A 6,000-nucleotide genomic window follows, 5' to 3' on the forward strand; every position below is an offset into this window, starting at 1 on the left:
AAATGCATTAGCTCTATAGTCAACATATAACCAAGCTCCAATCACTTCACACCTATATTATGACTCTTGTCCAATTGTCTGTCTCCTTGATTAATTCAGGAATATATGATATGGCTCTGACATTTCCTGTTTTGGCCTAGTCCCCATAGTTTAGTCATGTGTGCCTGCTAAGTCACTTCAGTGATGGCCGACTCTTTGCAGACCCCATGAACTGTAGCTCCTCTGTCCATGGGACTCTCCAGGTGAGAGTACTGGTGTACATTGCCATTTCCTCTTCCAGGGACCTTCCTGACCCAGGGATCAAACCTGAATTTCTTATGTTTCCTGCATAGAGGGGTGGGTTATTCACTACTAGTGCCACCTGGGAAACCCTCATAGTTTAGTCAGAGTTAAGAATAAACAGATAATTGCATTCTTTGTTACAATGACTTCCCATCTCACTTAGAGAAAAGGCCTGTCTAGTTACTCTGTCTTAGTAACACTGGTCTTGCAATTCTGGCATTTGAGAGAAGAACTGAGGAGAGTGAGGGAGAAAAGACATCCTGTTACCTGCCAGAAAAGCATTCAAGGCAAATGCAAAGGTCCTGAGATAAAATCATGTCTTTTTGCCTAGAAGTCAACAAAGACCATGGAATCTGGCCTTACATAAACCTAGTGTTCAAATTCTATCTCTGTAACTTACCAATTCTGTGACCTTAGGCAAAATTATAGAAATGGCAAGTGGTAGGGAGTCAAACTGACACTAGAATGCTATTTCTGAATTCACTTATTCCATAAATATTATTGAGCACCTATCCATGAGACTTTTGTAAACCAAATTTTCTAGACACTAAGAATAAAGCAGTGAATGAAAGAATAAAAGTTACTGTCAACCATGTAGCACATTACAGTGATGGGGGAGAGACATTAAACACATTAAACGAGTAATGGAGGACAAGGAAGGCTGAGCAGTGTGAGTGGTGTTTGTTGTATATTGGCAGTTAAAGATGGGAGTAATATTTGAACTCAGGCTTACATGAGTCCAAATTTTATGTTTTTAATAACCTTGTAATATTGACCGTTCAGTCTTGATATCCCTTGTTCTTTAAGAATATCTACAACCATAGTAGGAGAGTGGTTGGTCAAAAACTTGCTTGTTCAATAGAGTTGCCTCTTGCCATGGCTGCAAGTACAAATAGAGGGAGGATTTGAGATGGAAGAAGGAACTTGGAGAGTCAGCTTTACTGGATGACCAGGTGTAGTAATGACATTGGCATTTCCCAGAGGGAAGTAAAGGAAATCTAGTCAGTTTTTTTTTTTTTTTTTTTTTTTAGTGAATAAATCAGATCATTCCCTACAGAAATGATTTTTGTTTCCTTTCCATGAGTTTGGTTACCAAGGAGTCTTGGTTAAAAGATAAATGAAGATGCCTCATGTTGGTAAACCAATTTTTTAAAAAGTAACATCTTAAATTTTATTTTCAGGAACTTTTATCAGAGCACCATGGTGGTAACTTTAAAGAAAATGAAATATCTTACCCCATAATCCTATCATGTAAATTAAAAAAATTTTACATTTTTTATATTTAAAATGGACTTAGTATATGGTATTTGTATTTATGGTGATAGTCCTAGAATATAAAACATTTTGTATTCTGCTTTTATTATTCCACTTTATGGTTGTTAGTAGGTACAAAAGAATCCATTGACTAATTGTATCATAATAACAGCAGCACTTTTTTTTTTTTTTTTGAAGACTTAGGCATCTTTCTCAGTGACAACTCTCCTTTTCCTGCCTCTATCATAATTCTAAATTTATATTGCTCCATCTGGCTGCAGGGAGTTTTAAAACACAAAACTATGCAGAAACCACTACCAGAGAGTCTGATTAAACTGATTTAGGTAGAACTAAAGCATTTAGCTCTTAAAGTACTTGTATACAGGCAGAATTGAGAACCCCCGTGTTAGTGAGTGAATAGCCCATTTAATACACTAACCTTACAGTGCTCTGAATTCCTTGCCTCCCTTCTACCTACACCTCATTATTAACACTTCATATCAACTGCATAATCCTTACCACAATTTTATAATCTAATAGTACTTAACTCCTTATTCCCATTACAACTTCTTCATATAACCTCAATAAGGGATGCTAATTAGGGGAGAAATCTGGATGCAAATCCATCTCCCTGTGTACTTTTCTTCTTTTGCATATGACTTTTTAACATGCTATTTCACAGTTTTCATTAAACAAAGTCAACAGGTATAGCATGCATTTTCTTCCACCTTAGAATAATTGATCTTCATTTTTCCCTTATTTATTACCCGCAATTTCTACATGGTCAATACTTGCATTCAGTTCAGTTCAGTTCAGTCACTCAGTCATGTCCAACTCTTTACGACCCCATGAACTGCAGCACGCCAGGCCTCCCTGCCCATCACAAACTTCAGGAGTTTACTCAAACTCATGTCCATCAAGTCGGTGATGCCATCCAGCCATCTCATCTTCTGTCGTCCCCTTCTCCTCCTGCCCCCAATCCCTCCCAGCATCAGGGTCTTTTCCAATGAGTCAACTCTTCGCATGAGGTGGCCAAAGTATTGGAGTTTCAGCTTCAACATCAGTCCCTCCAATGAACACCCAGGACTGATCTCCTTTAGGATGGACTGATTGGATCTCCTTGCAGTCCAAGGGACTCTCAAGAGTCTTCTCCAACACCACAGTTCAAAAGCACCAATTTTTCGGTGCTCAGCTTTCTTCACAGTCCAACTCTCACATCCATAGATGACCACTGGAAAAACCATAGCCTTGACCAGACGGACCTTTGTTGGCAAAGTAATGTCTCTACTTTTTAATATGCTTTTGACATTGTCAACTAACTCTCACAGTTTAGTGGACAGTATTTTCCCTTGATAGCATCCAAAGTATCATTTGTACACAAGAAGAGTTTCATAAACATTTTCCCATTATGAAGGCAGTCAAAACGGTCTCTGCATGACCATGAAAGCCAAAATTATCTCAACCACATCCAACTATTTGTGACCGCATGGACTATAGACCACTCAGGCTCCTCTGTCCATGGAATTCTCCAGGCAAGTTACTGGAGAGGGTTACCATTTCCTACTCCAGGGGATCTTCCCAACCCAAGGATTGAACCCTGGTCTCCTGCATTGCAGGTGGACTCTTTGCTGTCTGTGTCACCAGGGAAGTCCAAATATAATTAAGTTGTTTAAAGCAAATTACTGCAATCTCACTATTTTGAATTCTCCTCCATTATGTGACATACACAAATTTAATTTTGCCCAGTTCTTTTCCTTGTAATATTAATGCTGTGGAACAACTTACCTTTTAGAAATTTTAACAAAAATGATAATTTTTCATTTTTGTTTTTCCCATCTATGAGATGACAGATATTAACTAAGCTAATTATGGTAATCACTTCATGATATGATTATGATTATACTGTACACTTGAATTTATATAGTGGTGTATGTTAATTATATATCAATAAAACTGTAGTAAATATATTATAATTACAATTAAGCTTTAAATTATTATTTAAATAATGAGCAAAACCTGGACTTAATAATACACATGTTGAGTAAAACCACATTGATTTAACTTTGAACAAAGCAGAAGACATAAGTTACTTCTGAATAAAGTCAATTGTTTAGAACATTTTGATAACTTCATATAATCTGGCTAAATCAAAACCAATATTCTACTGTAATGAGGAACTTAACAAGAGACTTTAAATGGCATGAAAACTAAATTTAGATTCTATGATTGCAATTTTTAAATTTCATAATTTTAGTTAGATTTCAAACTTTTCAGTAGCATCAAAACATTCCTTAAGGTGTTACTTTAGAGAAGTAAGTCACTGAGATAAAAAAGAATTCTTTTCCTTAATGCTAAATCATATAACATCCCTACTCATTCTATGAAGTAATCAAATCCAGCACTTGTATAAGATAAAGACATATATAAGTCCCTGCAGAAACTATTAGAGTCCCCTTAGCAGTTAAATGAATTGTGTGGATTCAATTACTCTACCAGTCACATTTCATGAATGCTCTATCAATATCCCTCACTCAGTGACGTTTTTACATGAGGAGAAGGATTTTAGGAACTTGGATAAAGGGAAAAAAAAAATAAGACTAATCGTCTAAAGTGACAAAACTGGTATCTAACCCATATGATATTTATCTGTTTATATATTATAGAGAAAATTTGTGTTTTCTTAAAGATTTTTATCCAAATGGAAGTATGCATATGTCCAAACTCAAATTATATACATTAGACATGTAGGGATTTTTTAAAATACCACTTATACCTCAGTAAGAGCAGCTCCTGGGTGGCAGATCAGCTCCAGGGCAGCCAGTGGCAGCAGTGAGGCTGGAATGACTTCTGCTCCTGAGAGTCGTCCAACATCAGCTCCAGCCTTCCCTAGACCTACTTTCTAGCCTCTCCAGCAGGGCCTTTACCTCAATACCTGGTTCACACTGACCAACACCTGATGGCCAATAAAGGTTTAAATGCTCAATGAGGGCCAACAGTGGGACATCCAGGGCACCGGGCATATCATCCAGCTACACTGAGCAGATGAAGGCCATGTCTCAGAGTTAGGGCCTGACAAAACATGGTCCACAGAAGGGAATGGTAAGCCACTTTAGTATTCTTGCCTTCAGGACCCCATAAGGAGTGTGAAAAGGCAAAAAATATGACATGGAAAGATGAACTCCCCGGGTCAGTAAATGTCCAACATACTACTGGGCAAGACTGGAGAAATAGCTACAGGAGGAATGAAGAGGCTAAGCCAAAGCAGAAATGATGCCCAGTTGTGGTTGTATCTGGTGGAGAAAGTAAAATCTGATGCCATAAAGAACAATATTACATAAGAACCTGGAATATTAAGTCCAAGAATCAAGGTAAATTGAACATGGTCAAACAGGAGATGACAAGAGTGAACATTGACATTTTAGGAGTGAGTGAACTAAAATGGACAGGAACGGGCAAATTTAATTCAGATGACCATTATAACTACTACTGTGGACAAGAATCCCTTAGAAGAAATGGAGTAGTGCTCATAGTCAACAAAAGAGTCTGAAATGTAGTATTTGGTTAAAATCTCAAAAATGACAAACTGATCTCAGTTCCTATCCAAGGCAAGCCATTCAGCATCACACTACTCCAAGTCTATGCCCCAAACACTAATGCTGAAGAGGCTGAAGTTGAAAGGATCTATGAAACCCTATAAGATCTTATAGAACTAACACCAATAAAAGATATCCTTTTCATCACTGGGGACTGGAATGCAAAAGGAAATCAAGAGATACCTGGAATAACAGCCAAGTTTGGCCTTGGAGTACAAAATTAAGCAGGATAAAGCTTAATAGAATTTTGCCACAAGAACGCACTGGTCATAGTAAACACTCAGTTCCAACAACACAAGAGACAATTCTACACATGGACATCATCAGATGATCAGTACTGAAATCCGATTGATTATATTCTTTGCTTCCCTGGTGGCATAGCTGGTAAGGAATCTACATGCAATGCCGGAGACCTGGGTTCAATCCCTGGGTTGGGAAGATCCAATGGAGAAGGGAAAGGTTACCCACTCCAGTATTCTGACCTGGAGAAATCCATGGACTGTATAGTCAATGGGTCACAAAGAGTTGGACATGAATGAGTGACTTTCACTCATTCACTCATATTTTTTGCAGCCAAACTTGGAGAAACTATACAGTCAGCAATAACAAGACCTGGAGCTGACTGTAGCTCAGATAATCAGCTCCTTATTTCAAAATTCAGATTTAATTTGAAGAAAGTACAGAAAACCATTAGACCATTCACATATGACCTAAATCAAATCCCTCATGATTATACAGTGGAGGTTATAAATAGATTCAAGGGACTAGATCTGGTAGACAGAGTGCATGAAGACTATAGACAGGTTTGTAACATTTTACAGGAGGTGGTGACCAAACCATTCCCAAGAAAAAAAATTCAAGAAGCCAAAGT

General features: G+C 37.7%; 1 pseudogene; it reads right to left on the bottom strand.

The window, feature by feature from the left end:
• Positions 1 to 4,556, bottom strand: part of LOC136145732 (mitochondrial fission factor pseudogene) — a 49,221-nt pseudogene extending 44,665 nt beyond the window's left edge.
• Between the last annotated feature and the right edge of the window lie 1,444 nt (positions 4,557 to 6,000).

Source organism: Muntiacus reevesi, chromosome 1, assembly GCF_963930625.1.
Source record: "Muntiacus reevesi chromosome 1, mMunRee1.1, whole genome shotgun sequence".
NCBI classification, from domain to species: domain Eukaryota; kingdom Metazoa; phylum Chordata; class Mammalia; order Artiodactyla; family Cervidae; genus Muntiacus; species Muntiacus reevesi.